The sequence below is a fragment of the Pleurodeles waltl genome, chromosome 1_2, assembly GCF_031143425.1.
Source record: "Pleurodeles waltl isolate 20211129_DDA chromosome 1_2, aPleWal1.hap1.20221129, whole genome shotgun sequence".
NCBI classification, from domain to species: domain Eukaryota; kingdom Metazoa; phylum Chordata; class Amphibia; order Caudata; family Salamandridae; genus Pleurodeles; species Pleurodeles waltl.
The window spans coordinates 711773721-711793755 of record NC_090437.1 but is presented as its reverse complement, the minus strand read 5'-3'; the positions used below and the strand labels follow the sequence as shown (position 1 = coordinate 711793755).

Here is a 20035-nt window from a genome sequence, read left to right as displayed (position 1 = left end):
GCAAAAACAGGAAATTCATCCAGGGTTATGACAACTTGTTGCACCCTTGACTTCTACGAAGCAGTGATGTCAGATAATCTGGACAGAGACATGACACAAGGCTTTTGACATCCTGTAGGAAGCAATGTGCACAGCACTCGTTCTCAACCCTGGGCCTGGATTAACCTACAGCCTTCATCAGTATGAGGCTACTTCCCTGGGAACAGAGTTGGAGTGCAATAGAGAGGGAAGCCTTTACAGTGGTCTGGTCACTGAAGAAATTGAGACCATACCTGTTTGGTTCTGACTTCCGGTTTCAAACATAACGCGGACCCCTCAGGTGGCTAATGCAGATGAGGGGTGAGAATCCCAAACTGTTGAGGTGGTCTATTTCCCTACAGGGAATGGACTTTATAGTAAAATGCCGTCCTGGAACAGACCATGTCAATGCTGATGGTCTCTCTAGGTTTTTTGCCTTAGTGAAGAGAACTCCCAAAGGGTTAGATAGGCTTCTCTACTTCCAGCTGGGGGGGATACGTGTTAGACCTGGCATCCTTGGTGTGGTTTTCCCCTTAACTTTTTGCCTTCAGACCTCCTGTTTTACTGACTTTGGTTTTGCTGGCTTTAGGACTATGCACACTTTACCACTGCTAATCAATGCTCAAGTGGTTGTACTCTCTCCTTAAAAATTGTTAGATTGATTATACCGAATTGGTATCTTAATTGTACTTATAAGTACCTAGTAAAGTGGCACTTCCTGTGCACTTGGTCTGTAAATTAAATGCTACTTGTGGGGCTGTAGCACTAATAGTGCCACTCACTTAGGTATCACTTTAAACATGTCTCTGGCCTATGTGTGTATGCAGTTTTAAACTGCCATTTTGACCTGACAAAGTAAAACTTTTGCCAGGCCCAAACAGTAATTTTTAATATATGTAAGTAACAACCTAGGATAGGCTCTGAGTGGCCCAGAGGGCAGGGTGCAATGCATTTAAAAAGTGGGACATGTAAGTTTTATGTGTTCTGGTAAGAAAAATTCTTATATTTTTTTTCACCATTGCAAGGCCTACCTCTCCCATTGGATAACATTTGAGGTACCTTATTACCTTTTAGAAGTGTAATTTCCAAAAGGGGACAGGTAAGCAGCTCATGAATGGTGTCTCTGAGATCGTAATATAAAATCATATTTTATAGTGAAGCTGGATTTTTAAAAAAACAGTTCTGAAAATGCCACTTTTGGAAAGTTGGCATTGTCTTGCCTTAGCCATTTGGTGCCTACAGCCTGACTCTAGGTCACATGACTGGGTATGAGTGACAGTTGGGCTTTGTGTATTCCTTCCAGACAGCCACACAGAATGGAGAGCTTATGTGTGACTGGATGGGCCTCAATGGCAGGATGGGAGAGAAGAACTGGACCCATCCAGACTTCTACTTCAATAGGCTTTGTTCTGTCTCTACACAAACGACTGCATACCCCTGTAGTTAGTTTGGAGCCAGGGCCAGGAAGGCAGGCAGCCTGTGCACTTCAAAGGTATGCCTTGAGTAACTTTTTATTACGTCAAAGGCACAACTGGGTATATATACTGTGCTTCACACACTACCTCTTCAATGGGTACTTTTCCAGGAAGAAGGACTGCTGTGCTGTTACAAGGACTGCTACTCTACTGGACTGCTGCTCAGAAGGACTACTGCCCTACAGAGCAGACCTGCTGCCAGCTGCCCTCTTGCTTAGATGAGAAGGACTGGACCTGCATGTCTTGAACCCAGTACCCAGATTAACTCCCAGGGATGGTTGCCTCACTCTTGATCTGAAGCCTCAGGGATACAACAGACTTCCAGGAACTTTGCATCTGCACCTGGACTCTGCCATCTGTGAGTCTACAATGCCAAATTGTGCTGCCCCAGCCCTGGACCCTTGTAAGTGGCCTCTGTGGATCCAGCGGAACCAATGCATCTCCTACGCTGCACGGTACAACCCTGAGCAGAACCAATGCATCCCTGCTACTGCGTGGATTGGACTTGCAGCAAAGACCCGCATCACCACCAAAGCCCATCAGAACCACCACTGTGTGATGCAGATTTGGTGAAGGCTTTCTCATCCCTCCTCAACTGCAGACTCAATGATGATGTAAGACTTATCATTATAGTCTTCCAGCTATTTGGAAACTATGTATTGGCCCAACTGTGTGCTGCATCGTCGATGCTGGACTTCACATTGCAAGTTCTGCTTACAGGGTCTTTGATGACAATGCAGGACCTTACATCGCTGGCTCGCCACATCTTGGAACTTTCGCATCACTTCGGCTGTGCAACACATCTTCAACGTGGAACCTCACATTGCTCTGCAAACCAGGACATAAGATGTCTTGTTCAGCTGGCTTAACTGGGCCCCTGTGCCAGCACGCACCTCATTACTGTTGGCCTGAACTTGTGACTTTGTCCTTGTCTGGCACAACCAGCTATCCACAGGAGCGCTTTGTGCTTTTTAGTGCTATTTTACTAAAAGCTTTAAATGTGACTATCTCCATTTCTATTGATTGGATTGTTGTTGTTTTGATCTTGTTGTATTTCTTAAAGAAAGTACTATTTCTCTAATGTGGTGTGGGATCCTTTTTGTGTGGTATTTTTACTGTATTACTGTTTGAATTGTTGTACAAATACTTTATACATTGTCTCGAATTTAAGCCTAACTGCTCTGTGCCAAGCTACCAGAGGGTTGAGTGCTTTTTAATGTTTAGGCATGTGCTTGTATGTATGGATGCATGTGGATTTGTGTGCACATATGTACTTGTGAATGGTGGGTGTGAGTAGGTGTGCTTTTGTGAACAAAACTCATAGTATTAGTTGGGAACTGCTACCAATAACACAGATTTTCATTCTGAAGAGGCTAAAACTGTAATTTAATCTATTGAGATTCATTACGAGGGTTGTGAAGAGGTTATCAGGGGTTGCAAAAATCCCATTGTTTTTTTCTGGGGACCCTGACATTTGCCCAAATGCTGCATTGTTTAAAAAAACTTCTCAATCACCCCCTATTTGAGGCCTCCAGAACTGACAGGTTAAAAAGTGTTGTGTTTTATAGGTTCCTGGATATCGTGGAGAGGCATGTCATAATTTTACGATTATTTCTTGAAATTCTGGGATGAAGATCTTTCCCATGTGCCACTGAATCCTCTTCGTCATCTCTTAGTGTTCTGAACGTAGTGCAATCCAATCTTCTATCCTGAGTGTCTGATATCTTTCCTTTAGCAATAATGGCAAAGTCTCAGAGTTTGCCCTGGTTATCCTGGTGATGCAAGAATGATGAAGGACTGATGATTGGTCTTTTGTCTTCCCCATGTCTCGACAAAGCATTCACTTTTCCATGCCTGCTACCTGGTCCATTAGTGATCTTGTAGTCAAACGGGAAACGTTGTAGCACGTTTTGGCACGTTGTAGCACGTTTTGGGTTCTTGAACTTCATTGATTTTGAATAACATAGTTCTTATGATCAGTCCAAATGGTAATCTAAGGACCAAGTAGTGTGCCGTGGGTCAAAGCATGTTTGATAGCCAAACGTTCTCTTGGTAGGTAGTTTAATTAATTTCTGTGGAATAGAGAGTTGGTAAACAATAGACCCCAGGATATACAGTTCCAGTCACTGGACCTTTCTGTGACAAATTGGCATAAAAAGAAGCATCCGTCTTCAGGGTAAAGGGCAAATTGCTATCTGAATGTTTCAAAATGCGGACTGCAGTGAAAGTCTTTGAAACACCTTTTCTTGTACTTTTCCCCAATCAAACAAGGCTTCCTTCTGAGGTAAATGAGATATAGGCCTCACAATCACTGAGAACCCTTGTACAAATTGCCTGTAGAAATGAGCAAATCCCAGAAATCATTGAATCTCTTTCACTGATTTAGGAGATAGCCAGTTTTGTCCTGCCTTAACTTTGTAATAGATTCCATATTGATTCCTTTGTCAGAGATCTTGAGACTTAGAAAAACCACTTCAGTCACTTCAAAGAGACATTTTCCCATCTTTGCAAACAAGGACTGTTCCCGCAATCTCTTCAAGGAGTCCTTGACATATTTTTGATGCTATTCAAGGGATTCTGTAAATATTATTATTGAGTTGAATGACCATATATAAATAAATAAATATTGCCAACACATCCCTAACAATATCACTGACTAACTGGACCGCTGAACAGGGCCCCGCCGCTACAAGCACCGCTGAACATGGCACCGCCGCCTCAAGCACCGCTGAACAGGGCACCGCCGCCTCAAGCACCGCTGAACAGGTCACCGCCGCCTCAAGCACCACTGAACAGGGCACTGCCACCTCAAGCGCCGCTGAACAGGGCACCGCCGCCTCAAGCACCACTGGTCCATGAGCGCCAAGGGCACTGAGTCCGTCATGAGCAGGATGAAGCACTCTGGGCACCATGCCCCCTCCAGAAGCAGTGGAGACTGTCATCCACTACCTCTGTCCTTAGCAGGATGAAGCGCTCTGGGCACAATGCCCCCTCCAGAACCAGTGGAGAATCACATTCACTACCTCTGTCTTTAGCAGGATGTAGCACTCTGGGCACAATGCTCCCACCAGAACCAGTGGAGACTGTTATCTACTTGAGAGACTGTGGCTTTCCACTCCACAGGATGGAACAGTGGGCAACCCACCCACTGTAGAGACTTGAGAGACTGTGGCTTTGTACTCCCCAGGATGGAACAGTGGGCATGTGGCCCTCTTGTGGATTTGGCGTTGTGCACTCAACCGGCTGAGGTGCCCCCCCTTTCCCTCCCCTGAGGTGCCTGTTTTCTTGCTCTCTGATGCCCCTGCAGTGTTCTCTCCGTCATGGTCGGGGATCTTGTGTGGGCCTCGCCCATACCGTGTGGGCCCAGTGTTCCACAGACTTCATTGGAGCACTGCCTGGACTACTAAGCTTGGTGTATATGTTGTTTATAGTGTATATATATATTTTTGCGTACTTGATTTTAGTAAATTACAATGGTTACACTAATTTCCTTTTATCTTTGCATTCTTCCGGGGGGGTTGGGGGTGTAACTGTAATGTATCATGCTGTATTGGTGTGTATGTTGTAGTGGGTGAGGGTGGGAGTGTTGCATGTTGCGTGCGTGTGTCACTGTTTTTTCCCTCCCCCCCCTTTGTCGTAGGTGCAGTACTCACTGTTGTCCTCGCCGCCGGCGTTCGTGCTCCTGGTAGAGGAGCAAGAAGATAAGGGCTGGCAGGATCTGCAGCTCTGGTTCCATGGTGTCCGAGTTCCTCATGGGGTGTGTAGAGGTGAGCGTTTCCCCTTTGAAGTCCTGTTTCCGTCGTGTTTTTGTCCGCAGTGAATCCGCCCCGGAAAAGGTGGCAGATTGGTAGGTTGTGATACAGTGGGCAGTACTTTGTCTCCCGCCTGTCTGTTGGCGGTGACCGCCGCGCTGTTTGTTTGTACCGCCGTGGTGGTCGTAGTGATAAAGTGGCTGTCTTTTTTAGCGGTTTCCGCCACGGTGGTAATTCCAATTGTTTTACCACCGGCCTGTTGGCGGTCTTACCGTTGCTTTAACACCGTCCGCCAGGGTTGTAATGACCACCTAAGTGTTGAAATGCAGTATGGGCCTTCCACAGATCAAATGGTAGGACTATATATTTGTACTACTTGTATTGGGTTTTTAAGTCTGCCTTCCACTCACATATTTGCCTGATTCTCACCAAACGGTATGCCCCTTCGAAATCTAATTTGGAGAATATATTTGCTTATCTGATTTAAAAGAAAGTGATTAGTATCAGTGAACTCAAGTGTCCTTTGTATGTTAATTTCTTTATTGTTATCTGAAAAATGACTTTTGCACTTTCTTCTGTCTGTCGGATGAGCTGCTTGTCTTGAGAGGATCCCAATGAGGGTTTGTGGCTTACAATCAGGCTTTTGAGTTTCCCACTAGGACAGTGTCTGATAAAATGTCCAGTGACTCAACAATCTAGACATAATCCATGCTTTCTTCTTCATTCATTTTGTTCTAAAATGAGAGACCTTTTATGTTTCCAACTTGTATTGACTCCTCAGGGACTCCATAAAGTCTGCCTCTTTCACAATGTTCTTTACGAATACCCTTCTGGGAATAGTGAGTCTTTGGGGTTTTTTCTGCACACCAATATGCTGTGTATAAGTTATCAGTGCTGTTGATGTGGTAGGCCAGTTCACCACCACAGATAGTGCAATCTTCAATACTTCTCATAGGTTTTGCACACCTTTCTGGGATATTTTCTGTTCTTCTGTTCCTTAGGGTTCCATCCTCACATTTGGATACCTATACTTTCCTTCTCTACAGTCCCTTCCATACAAACTTTACTCAAAAATGTATGTAGGATCCAAGATTCAGTATTAATCATCCAATGAGGGAGACCTCAGGGCCTCCCGGCTTGTTCTTTTATCTCATCAGCCTATTCCTAAGGCTGTTTAACATGTCCAATAACCAGTGTCCTCCTTCCATCAGCAGGGAGCTGCACAGTGCCCAGGATTTGAGCTTCTGTTTGGGCCCCCAGTAATTTCTTTGGCCCAGGGTCCTTCTTCTGCAGCACCCTGTAGCACTCAAAGCAGGTAACATTGCCTGCCCTGCACTCTAGAATCCCATGGTGTCATGGCTACTTGCAGAAAACCTGTGTGTACCCTACATTGGACTAGACCTCAGAGGTTTCAAGGGGAATCTTTCCTCTGTGGTGCAACAGTCTCCATGTCAGTACTCCAGATGAGACTTCATCCATGCAGGTTCCTCCCTTCCTTGTCTTCTGCAGCTTCTCTCACTTCTCAGAGCTCTTCCCTTGTACAGGTGCTTAAGCATGGAGACGGAAAGTTCTAGAAGATGGACAATTCCTCCCAATCTGAGGGTGCTATACCATTTATTTAATCCTAAACACCTCACTGCTTTGCATGGTGGAATATTTAAAGACAGCAGAATTCAGTCAGAGCTTGTCTAGAACTTTTAGGCCTGCATCTGACAAACATAGCAAACTTGTCTACTCCCTCTAAAATGTCAAAGGGGAGCCCTCCTGCGAGTGATGAGAGAAGGCTGGCTGTCTCCCTTTGTTTCTCTGGTGCAGGACATGCCCAGGAATGTCAGAAAGTGAAGGCTAATTAGTTCATACAGAGTTATCCTCTGCCGTCTTTCTCTCACAGAAGAAGGCCTAATCCCCTCCAAATGTGGCCCCTGGTGGGCAGCAAAGTAATCAAGTTGGCCAAGCAGTGTAAGTCAAAGCTGGATCTCATTAGGGGCTATTTCAGGAAACACTACTATGCTCAAAGTACATAAAGGAGTACAAATATGAGCAAGTTAATATTATATTGCTTATCCATAGAAATCATTATTTTTTTCTATGTTGAGGCAATGAGAACTTGATATTTTGCCACAGCTTTCACCTACAAGGTGAATACAGAAAAGCACTCCAGACTGACAGCAAAGCACTATTGGCTCACTGTATAATCATACAGAAATTGGGATTTACATTAAATTATTATTAAAGGCCTATACAAGCCATAGGAGTATTATTATATGTTCTGCCTGCTGCAGGCTACCTATGTTCAAGGATTGGCCTAAAACAGTAATCCCACTCACCTGTCCAGGTTCTCATGTAACCAGTGCAGCACCTCTTACTCCAGATGCATGACAGTGGATATTATTTTAAAAGGCAGGCAGTCGTGGGTATCACTAAGATCCATTTACCACAGTTTACAGTCCATGAGTGTTACTCACAGCAGAGATGTAAAAACCAGGTGGTCTAATGCAAAACACCTTGGAGGGTGGTTAAACTAGATCAGAATCTAATTCATCAGACAATTTATATAATTTGCAGTAGGTCTAACCAGATCTTTCAGTACAAAAAGGTTTACATCAGAAAAACAAAAATTACTAAGTTAGGTAATGAAAAAGTGAAACATTGCAATGAAGGATAATGTAAGGAAGCAATTTTAGTAGCAGTTTGCTGGAGTGTGTAGGGAGTTTCCGACCAAGAACAGAAACCAAAATCCTAGACGAAATACCACAGCCTTAGCATGCTGCGTCCCGATATGTACAGCTGCTGATGTTTGTAAACGTCCATGTACTCTAAAGAAGACATTCCTTCAGTAGTGTTCTTGTACCTTATTGTACATTCTCTTTCACCTTACTTGGTAATCTGCACAGTCCAGACACCTATATTGAGGGGATACCTACTGTCCTTGTATGCTTGTTGTTTCTACTCTTGAACTAAAACCCAGGGTGAGTCAGGGCATGAATTGTAGGGAGGTTAGACTGAAAGGATGTGATAGGGCTGGGATTCATATGTTACTCAATATACGCAATATAGGTGTCTTGTATTCTTCAGCTTGTGCAGATTTTATTGCTTCTCCAAAATGAAATGAATGTCTTATCCTGATTTCCTAGGGAAAAAAAACATTATATGAACTAAGTGTATTTGTTTACTTGGGCAATAGGTAGTGGGCCGTATTTTGTGCTGGTGAGCATTCTTCGTTTCCTATTGTTCATGATCAGTTTTAAATAATGCCTTCACTTTGCTGAGGCGTTGTTTGGCAAATTGCTTAGGAGCAACATCGTACTTTCCTCGTAGATCATGAATCCCGAGTGCTTGAAAATTTTCAGCAAGATCATTTTCCTTAGATTGCTCTACCATTTGCAAAAACCGAGAACATGATAGAGGTTTTCACTTGCACACAGTCACAGTCACATTTGAGAGAGCGTAGCTTATATAATCTATATTAACATGAAATGTTTATGAATTAATGTGTGATAATGCCGCATAGAAACTGTAGTAATTAATTTTTGCTTAAACATGCACCTGAAATGTGACCAAGGGGAGTGGCCGCCAATGTATACGTGGATTAATAAAAATTACTAATGTTATAAATTATTATAATTGAATAAGTGTTATACTAATTATTAATGATTGCGTTATTGAAATTTTGCTAAAATCCTTGTAGGCCTTAAGTTAGCATGAGCCGAAGCTTAGCTGCCTGGCTCTCATATTAAATGTATTTTTCCTAACGTGCAGTGTGCTGACTCGCAAAAGGACATGACCTCTTGTTTTTCTTCAAACTAGACGCTGAATGTAACCATAGTGGATCTGTTCTCATGAAATTCATCTTGCTTGTAGAAATGTTTAACTAAAATGCAACAGTGTAGATTAGTGTAATGTACAAGGTCGTTCTAACCGGTGAAGACAATGGAGCTACTGGCCAAAAGATGTGCAAAGAATTACAGAAGGATGAAATCATACCGGACATGCTACCTCCGAAGACGTCCATCATGTGGACCAATAAAACGCTTGTAAAATAATATGGGGTGAAAGATTAGTGACATAATCCATTTCCTAATTGGGTAAAGATAGTGGGGTATAACCAAGATCCAATAAAATCTTAGGGGAATGTACAATGAAAAAGGGATAAAAACCCATGACACAGAGAACCATTAGAATTAGGTAGGGAATGCTATTGATTTTATCCAGAAACTTTGTCACTCTGTTTGGTGACATACTTTGGTTTTACTTAAACCATTCTTTTCTTAGAATTGCCCATTTTACACTATACCTCCTTATGAGGGAAGGGCCCCTTTTTGCCCCGGAACTGAGTTCTGACTGATGGCGATTTGACTGGTATCCTGAGGACGAAGACTGAACCTGAGTGCTGACCTAAACCTTGGAGGGTAACTATGACAATGAAATTGTAATTTGTCTGTTTGCTTTTCCTTTCTAGGTGCCAACTGCTTACTTTTGACAGAGACCATAGCTAGATGTTTTCCAAATTGGTGTTCAAAATAGTTTTGCATGAAGCCCAACATGCTAATGCTAATTAGTGGTTAGGACAGGTGTTCACTAAATTGACGCAAATAGACAAATGACTGAATCTATGCTTTGTTGAACTGACGCGTTATTGACACTCTGCTAAATTGATCTATGTTTACGCCGTGTTATGTTTTGATGTTTGTGATTCTCGCCTTAATGAAATCTTATCAGAGGTGCCATATTGTGACTATGTTATTATGTTCCTTGGTTTTGAGATTAACACATCTGCTTTTAGAATTGTATCTAATAGGGAATACAACTCATAAAATTCTACTAAACTGGTGTGATTATTTATGACTGTCAGGTCATGGTGGTGTCTTGAATTGATTAATGTCTTTGACTAAAGTGAAATGCATTGTTGTGATAAATATTGATGACATTATTGACGTATTGATTGACATATTGATTAGCTATCTCGTCCTAAGATGTCTCTCAACTGGGTCAAAATATTCATTAGACTAAAACGAGTCCTGATGCGTGATAAATTATCATAAAGGGACTCGTTAGCACATTGATGTTATTCTTTTGGATCCAACAGAAATTCTGTTATTTCAGGCCAAAGTATGTTGAATCTTACTCTAGAGAACAATTTTCTATCCTTTAGAAGTGCACATAGATGGGTATGAACTGATGAATTAAATGGATTTCTCTTTGTTTGATAGTTAAATGTGTCTAGATTATCTTCACATGTGCATTCCTCAACAATCCTGAGTGTTTGTTTTAGTAAATTCTTTGTTCTAAGTGAGGTTTTCGACATTGCCAGTGATCAATCTTGGCAATCTTTCAGGATCCTTCAGTGCTGTCTGAGATTAATTCTTTCCAGCATTTGTGCAAAGGTGGCTTTCTCTGGCAGGGGTCCTTTAACTGCATAGCACGATGCCACTATCCAACTCGTCATTTTAGGGGTAGGAGTACGTAATGCCCCATTCAACTTCTAGGAAGGCATTTTGTGTTGCATGTGAGATTTGTAGTGCTAATTTCCACTATTTACGTCAGACCTTTTCTAATTGATGACATGATTGGTGGAGTCACAATATATCTGCACTATACAGAAACATACCTCATAAATATCTCAAATGTGTGTCCTAGGGCTCCCTTGCCATATAGTTTAGAAATTTTTGCTGTGCTTGTCCTCTTTTCATTGATTCAGTTATGTGATTGTTTCACAATAGTCGTGCAGTTAGCATTGATCCAAGATAGGGTAGGGTCTTGGCTTTTTTCATGACCTTCCGTTCCATCACCATGTTTCATTTGCTTTGGATATGGCAGAATAGTTTCCACATATCATTATCTTTCTGACATATTTGTTTTGAGGTCGTGTTCACTGCAGTGTATTTCTGTTATTTTCGCTAATGTTTGTAGCACATCTGAGGAATGCACTAAATTGACTTAATTGTCTGTCTATAATAACATAGTACACCTAATGCAAGAACAATAAAGTGATGGATAGAATGTTTGAATTAATATGAGACACTGACAATCGATTGGCGCTGCATTCCAGGCCGTCACTTTTTACCCACTGTGCCATCTGAGCCACTGACAATCGATTGGCGCTGCATTCCAGGCCATCATTTTTCACCCACTGTGCCTGTCGTACTAGAGACCTGCATTATGCAAATCAGTCTTGGTCCTGTTTCAATAGGAAAAAATCTGATCTAACTTCCAGATGAGGTTCCCTCTAGATGGGAAACAAGCAACACTGGACCATTGTTTTAATTAGGAAAGCATCAAAAAATGAAAATTTACAAGTCACTGTTAATATCAAAGTTGATAAATGTGACCATTATTAACATGTGATACACAAAATGCAATTGTCTATAAATAACAAGAATTGTTGAATAAAATAAGAATTTAAAAACAGAAAAAACTATATCAATGAGTTCACTTAACTAGGAGTAAGTGCAGTCTTAATGCTCCATAGTGGGGTCCAGATTATTTTTAGCTTCCAGTCAAGTGGAATATTACATGTAACAGAAAATTCTAAACCACAAAGGAAAACCAACTCCTACCACTGTGCATTAAAGTCAAGGCCCACCCTCTGTAGCCAGATGCCTGCAAACACCATGGTTGACACAGTTGCAGCAAAAAAGAAGACTCCGACTAAATCAGGGAGTGTAGTAGGAAAATGACCCAGCACCATGATCTTAGGGTCCAGTTGGATATTTATTTTTTATAAACTTTTGCGTTGATCAAAAACTTTAGTTCAATAAAGAATGATAATTGAACAAGACGAAAATACATGAGTTGTATCCACTTCCAGGCTTCAGCAGCAGAAGCAATCAGAGGTATCCCGAGTGCCCCATTTATGCAGTTTATGTTGTGTGGAACACTGGTCACACAGAATTTTAAAACAATGGGCCGTTAGCTGTGAGACATTGAGGATAGTTTGTGCAAGCTGATTTTTCTACGCAGCATCCCCTGGAGATACTACCAGCTCCAGATTTTCTGGAACCATTTAGTACGCTGATATTCAAAACATAATACCTTATATTGATTGTAATAACTATTGATCAAGATTTGATTGAACAAGCAGATGGAACCCTAACACAATCCATTATATGCCATGTCTATCTTGTTGCTGGAAATATGTTGTAGAAAATCTCTTAATTGCAAATACGTAAAAAAAGCACGGTGCAGCATTCCACAGTCCATACGTAGTTCCTAAAATGACAGCATTGTCCTGATTTTATATATTTGGCCAATGATAAGGAATTGTATCCCCCATCAGTAGATTGCCATGCACAAGATATAGTATAAGTAAAGAGATGTAAGAGACAAACCACCCTTACTACGAGGGAGTTACAGGTAGAGTATAGCGCAATGGCGTTTTTATTTTGCCATATCAATTTTAACAGCTTGATTCAACAGTTTCAAAAAAGGTTTTATGAATAAATAATGAGATAGATCTGAACAAGTAAAATAATCGAGGTAAAATAACCAACACAAGACTAGTTTAGATCTACCCAGGTCTCGTCAGTGAGGTATAGTTTGAGTTCTACAGCACTCTGACAACAGGACCTATATCTGTTCCTAATCTGAAGTGACCTGGTGGTCAAAACACTGGTAGTGATTGCCAGCAGTTAGACACATTACAAGAATTCCTCCCATCACCTTTCTATATAAGTAGCCAAGGGTATGCTCAGACATGGATACTGTGATCACTGTGTCACTGAAACCAAGCTACACCTTACTGACGACACCCATCTAGGCTGATATCAGTCTTGGGTTGCTTGTGTTCCATTTCAGAGAAGACCTGGCTTAGCAGTTGGATAGGACTGTTTTTATTGTTGCAGGGTCAAAGCTGATTTGCATATTGCTGGATTTAATTTGAGGTGGCATGGTGGGCAAATAAAATGATGGCTTGGAATGCTGATTGCCAGTGGTTAGCCAAATTGCAAACATTCTTCCCATCATCGTTTGTGTTTAATGTAACACCTAGGGTATGCCCAGACATGGTCTATCACAGAGCTGGAACACACATTCTTCACTGGGAAAGTTAATGTCCCTGTCTTGGAAAGCAAATGCCTGCCTCTGGGCCCAGGAAGGACACAACTGCTGCCCACTTAACAGAGATTAGCTATGTGGAGGGGGACAGGAGCAGTTGACAGTGCAAACAACACCCCTAGCACTTCCACTTTCAAGTATGAGGCACCATTTGGTGTCCCATTGGCCCTCCAATATAGCCAGACTCCAGTCACAGTGGGGAACAGAACCAGTTTGAATCATTGTAGATGGGAGGAAAGGTCAGATAAATAGCCATGTGGCTAAGGAAATGAAAACATGCCTTCCTGGTGGTAGACCATTGTAGGAGGTTGGCTCTGTATATACTGTCTCAAAGTGATAGTGTGCACAGAGTCCAAGGATTACCCTTAGAGGTTGATAGTGGCAAAATTAGATAATAATAATGCTCTATTTTGTGTTAGTGTGGTCGAGCAGTAGGCTTATCAGAGGGTAGTGTTAAGCATTTGTTATACACACACAGGCAATAAATGAGAACACACACTTAACTCCAGGCCAATAGGTTTTAATAATGAGAAATAATCTTTTCTTAATTTATTTTAGAACGACAAGATTCAGAATTTAGGTAAGTACATAAATTGTAAGGTACTTCACACAGGTAAGTATGGAACTTTGAATTAAAACAGTAATGTACACAGTTTTGGCAAAAATGGCAATAAGCTATTTTAAAAGTGGACACTGCAAAAATCAACAGTTCCTGGGGGAGGTAAGTATTGGTTAGTTTCTCAGGTAAGTAAATCACTTACAAGTTCAGTCTCCTGGGCAGAGGCAGTCCACCGTTAGGGGTTCAAGTCAACCCCAACCACCCAGCACTAGCAACACAGGGCCAGTAAGGTGCAGAGGTCAAAGTAGGGCCCAAATAGCATAGGCGCCTATGCAGAAAAGGGGTGCTCCAGTTTTAGTCTGCTAGCAGGTAAGTACCTGCGCCCTCCGGGAACAGACCAAGGGGGTTTTGTAGAGCACTGGGGGGTACACACACAGGCACACAAAATACACCCTCAGCGGCCCAGGGGCGGCTGGGTGCATTGTGCAAAATAGGTGTTGGTTTTGCGTTGAAAGCAATGGAGGAACCGGGGGGTCACTCTGGTAATGCAGGCAGGGCACAGGGGGGCTTCTCTGGCCAGGGCCGCCTGCTGGTCACTTCTGCACTGGTGGTTGGTTCCTCTCGATTCTGGGGGCTGCGGGTGCAGTGCTTTGTCCAGGTGTCGGGTTCCTTTGTTACCAGGCAGTCGCGGTTAGGGGGAGCCTCTGGATCCTCTCTGCAGGCGTCACTGTTGGGATGCAGGGAGGTCGACTCAGGGTGTTCACGTCGTTGGAGTCGCCTGGTGGTTCTCTCTGCTGTGTTGGTTCTCCTGAACTCGAGCAGGGGGCATCGGGTGCAGAGTGTGAAGACTTCCGGAGTGAGGCGGGAGTCTCTTTAAAGTTGGTTTCTTGGTTGCTGTTCTTGGACAGAGCCACTGTCCTTGTGAGGTACTTGGTCTTTTAGGTGCAGGTCAGTCCTCTGAGTCCTCAGAGGTCACTGTTCCGGCTGGATGCGTCGCTGTGCAGGTTCTTTGAGTCTGGAGACAGACCGGTAGGGCTAGGGCCAAGTCAGTTGTCGTCTCCGTCGTCTCTGCTGGGATTTCAGGTCGCAGGATGCAGGAATCTCTTTTCCTGGGTTCAGGATCGCTCCTAAACAAAATAAGGGTGTGTTTAGGTCTGGGGGGCAGTAGCCAATTGCTACTGTCCTGGAGGGTGGCTACACCCTCTTTGTGCCTCTTCCCTGAGGGGAGGGGGGCACATCCCTAATCTTATTGGGGGAATCCTCCAAAACAAGATGGAGGATTTCTTAAGGCAGGGGTCACCTCAGTTCAGGACACCTTAGAGGCTGTCCTGACTGGTGGGTGACTCCTCCTTGTCTTTCTCATTATCTCCTCTGGACTTGCCGCCAAAAGTGGGGGCTGTGTCTGGAGGGGTGGGCATCTCCACTAGCTGGAGTGCCCGGGGTGCTGTAACACCAGGGTTGAGCCTTTGAGGCTCACCGCCAGGTGTTACAGGTCCTGCAGGGGGAGGTGAGAAGCACCTCCACCCAGTGCAGGCTTTGTTCCCGGCCACACCAGGACTCGACACTCCCCCATGTGGCCAGAAACCCATCTGGATGTGGCAGGCTGGGAGGAACTGGTCAGCCGAACACTAGAAATTGGACTAGTATACAGGGGGCATCTCTAAGATGCCTTCTGTGCGCATTTTTCAATAAATCCCACACTGGCATCAGTGTGGATTTATTGTGATGAGAAGTTTGATACCAAACTTTCCAGAAATCACTGTAGCCATTATGGAACTGTGGAGTTTGTGTCTGACAAACTCCCAGACCACATATTCTTTAAGGCTACCCTGCACTTACAATGTCTAAGATTTGGCTTAGACACTGTAGGGGCATAGTGGTCATGCAACTATGCCCTCACCTGTGGTATAATGCACCCTACCTTAGGGCTGTAAGGCCTGCTAGAGGGGTGACTTACCTGTGCCACAGGCAGTGGGTTGTGGGCATGGCACTCTGAGGGGAGTGCCATGTCGACTTAGTCATTTTCTCCCCACCAGCACACACAAGCTGTGAGGTAGTGTGCATGTGCTGAGTGAGGGGTCCCCAGGGTGGCATAATACAGGCTGCAGCCCTTAGAGACCTTCCCTGGCCACAGGGCCCTTGGTACGAGGTGTACAAGTTACAAGGGACTTATCTGTGTGCCAAGGCTGTGCCAATTGTGGAGACAAAGGTACAGTTTAGGGAAGGAACACTGGTGCTGGGGCCTGGTTAGCAGGATCCCAGCACACTTTCAATAATAACTAGCATCAACAAAAGGCAAAAAGTTAGGGGGTAACCATGCCATGAGAGGCATTTTCCTACAACCATTGTGACATTTTGAAACAGGGTCTCCTGGGTAATTTTACAGTACGGCAAAAAGGAAATGCTGCACATGGAGATGGGGGATCTGAGCAAACAGTTGGGACTGGTGGTAGAATTTTTTCAAGGGCTTGCTAGTACACAGGATAAAACTGGAACCTCAACCATTACATCTGAATATTCCTGGACTTGGGAGTATTACACCTGTAGAAGAAAGCTCTGGTAGAAGAAACTCTTGACTTCTACTAGCAGAAGAGGACTTACTCAAGGACTCCTTACTCTAGCCAGCATTAAAGAACTGGAACAGCTTTCCAAGGGTTAAGTGGTTGCCCTCCTGCCTGCCTGCTTCATGGACATAAAAAGCAAAAGGATGTCTGACTCCATGAGGGTAGAACTCACAGAGAGCTGATGCCAAGAAGTTTTCTCTGAGGAGTTAGGGGCTGAAGGACTGACCAGAAGGAACTTTCTGAGCAGTTTGAGAAATGAGGGACTAATGGAGAGTTTCTCATTCAACGTATTACAAACGTTACAGGCTATAATGCACTTCCAATAATCATGTTTGTGATGGCGTATTCCATTTGTCTAAATAAGACCTTTATGCATAAATTTCTTCTGCAGCGGACTGGGAGAGGGTGATGAGCCTTACCCACCCAAGATGGGCAAAACAACAGGTTCTCCATTCTCTGACTTTTTTTTTGTTCAGTGAAAACCGGTTCTGCTGAAACCTGCTGCAAATGTATCTGGCTTCGTGTAGCCTGGACTTTGATTCCTAAAATAGTGACCAAGCCAGAACATAAACCTTGGCCTGGGGTTTGAAGGCAATCTCACTGATCAACAAAACACCCTCAATGGTCATGAAATCAGACCTTGTCCAACTTGGAGCATCAAATATTGCACCAAAACCATTGGCTCAATAGGACCTTGATGATAATATATCTGACCCTCACCGGCCATAGCCTGAGACCTAGCCCTCACTAGAATATTTTGAGTTTTCACAGACTAAATTTGAAGGTAAAAATCTTTTACCAGGATGACCACTTGTGCTCAGGTCCTGGTCAAAAATCAACTGTTAATTTCAATGGTGTTTACTTTTTCTTGCTACTTTTGTTTTAACACTTTAAAAATTCATATATCAGTTTCATATGTTAATGTTCTTGATGTATTTTTGTTAATTAAAATGTGTCTATTTTTCCAAATTGGTTTGAGAATTTTTGGCCAGATGTATCAAGAATGCATTTTGCGAATGGGAAATAGCGATTTTTAAGAAATTGCTATTTCTGATTCGCAAAATGCAATGTATCACATTTGCGATTCGGTAATATTGATTTCTTAAAAATCGCAAATGCTATTACCGAATTGCAAATTGCGATACAGCCCCCATTCGCATCTGTGGGCCTGTTGCCCCATATTTGCGAATATTTGGCATGTCCCAAATTGTGAATTCCTAACTGGAATTCGCAATTTTTGGAAATGCAAAGTCCAGGGTGCTGGGGGCCTAAGGCCCCCTCTGATGCACCCCAAAACATTATTTACAACATGTAAGGTGCACACATGCCAAAAGGACATGTGTGCTTTACATGTACATTTTAAAAATGCATTTTTAAAATTTGCACATGGTAATAGCGATTCCTTAATTGCTTCTTACATGTGCTTTAGAAATTGGAAATAAGGAATCCTTGTTTGCGATTTCTTATTTAGAGAGTCACAATTTGCGACTCTCTAAACAGGGCCTCAATTTTAAGGAATCACTATTTTAGCGATTCCTCAAAATTGCATTCAGAATGCCTTTGATACATTCTGAAATGGCGTTTTGCATTCGCAAACAGGCATTCACACCGTTTGCGAATGCAAAAAGCTTTGATACATCTGGCCCTTTATTATTTTATACTTTTATTGTGCGCTTGTCTTTGTAGTTGTTGGTACTGCTTGAACTTAACACACACCTAACATCTACTGGCTGCTGATTATGCCAAAGTTATAAGAGGTTCAGCAAAGGTTACCTCATAACCCTTTTTAAATTAATAACCCAGTTTCAGACACCTACTTTTATGCATTATGCACTAAACTCAGTGGGATGCAAGGCACACTTAGGCCCATATTTATACTTTTTTAGCGCTTCGTTTGCGTAATTTTTTGACACAAAAGCCGCACAAACTTACAAAATACAATTATATTTTGTAAGTTTTATCAGCTTTTGCATAAAAAAATGGCGCAAACGCGATGCTAAAAAAGTATAAACATGGGACTTAGTGGGCACATCTCATATATAAAAGTTGCTTTTCTACACGCAGATCACCTTTTTCAGATGTGTTGCTACAGTATTTAAAGAAGTAGGCAGCCAGGCCACAATGGTGAACCAGGACTTTTTCAGTGGCACACATGGATGATGCAAATAAAAACTAAAAACTACATGTGACGTTTAGCTTCCATGTCAATGGTGCACTTCCTGCACCTACATATTACAAATGTACTGGAAATATAATAGCCAGTAGGATATAGCAAAATCTACTTCATTACATAGAGATAGAACACATATTAAAAACTCACGTGTGTGAATCCAACTTTAATAATTTGCAAAAGTAGTTGAATATTTTCCCTTCAATACTACATCTGAACATAATCCTGACGATTCTTCTTGGAATGATGAATTAAGAATGGAAATGAGAGGTATAGGTTAGCCTTACATTTAAGATTGAGACTTAACTATTCCATATGTCCCAACAAAAAATGAAACCTGCACAAAAGTCAAATATATGACTAGATGAAGTAAGATGGCTGGCAGCATTATTATAATATACCTATCTAATTCAAAAACTATTTTGGGTGCTTATCCAAGCATACCAACTTAAGCAAAATATAGGTGTATTTTCTAAGTTCCAAAAATTAGTATGTGAATACAGAATGTTGATAATGTAGTTAAATTAACCCTGTGTGTGTAGGTATTCGTCAATGGCCAAGAGCTGCACTACCACTCGCTGGGGGGGGCTGAAAACTTACTAGACACCAAGGCTTAGTTAAAAATAAATATAGGGGTGGGAGCTGACCATCATGGACAAGGCCTTCCCCCTGAGCCCCCCAAAAGTATGCTGCAGTCTTTCTGCCCCTATAGGGGTCAGGTCGGTTGATTACCCCTATCTGCACCCCAGGGGTCAGCAAGCCTACACTAGACACAATGGTTTAATTTTTAAAAAATATAGGAGTAGGGGCTGCCCGTCTCAGGCATGGCCATGCCCCCACCCCCCAAAAAAATATGATGTCAGTCTGTTTACTACCACTGGACACCAGGGCTTAATAAAAAAAAAAATGTTTGGCTGGTGGATGCTCACCATGGGCATGGGCATGTTCCCGCCCCCCAAAAGAGTGCCAACAACATTTTGGCCTCCCCTGGCGGGTGGATATTGATGATTACCCTCAATCTGTCTGCGGGGGTGGTGGTAGAAAGACCACTTGACACCAGGGACTACATTTATACAGTATTTGTTTGGGGTGGAGATGACTACCTGGGCATGGACATGAGTATGTGCTCTCCCCTATCCACATCGCCTCTTTAGACTTTCTGCCCCCAGAGAGTAGATAGGGATAGTCACCCCCAATTTTTCCCATGGGTTCAGAAAGCCCACTGAACACCTTGCTTTTCAAACAGCGCCAAAACAAATAAAAGGAGGGGGTTACTTACCATGATATTAAGTCGTACCCCCATCCTAGGACAAGCAGTAGTAATTGGGGAGGTTGCCCAAATCTGCCCTCTCAAAGAGGTAGAAAGTCCACCTGATACCCAGGATTTTGCCTTTGGGGCAAAAGAAAGTGGTGCAGGTGTTGCAGTCTGGCATTGGTCACAATCC

At 42.9% G+C, this 20035-nt stretch overlaps 1 protein-coding gene across 1 annotated transcript in view; it reads left to right on the top strand.

Moving 5' to 3' along the window:
* The window catches only part of LOC138255265 (protocadherin-23-like), an 836716-nt gene that overhangs the window by 686709 nt on the left and 129972 nt on the right, over positions 1-20035 (top strand). The window lies entirely within an intron of this gene.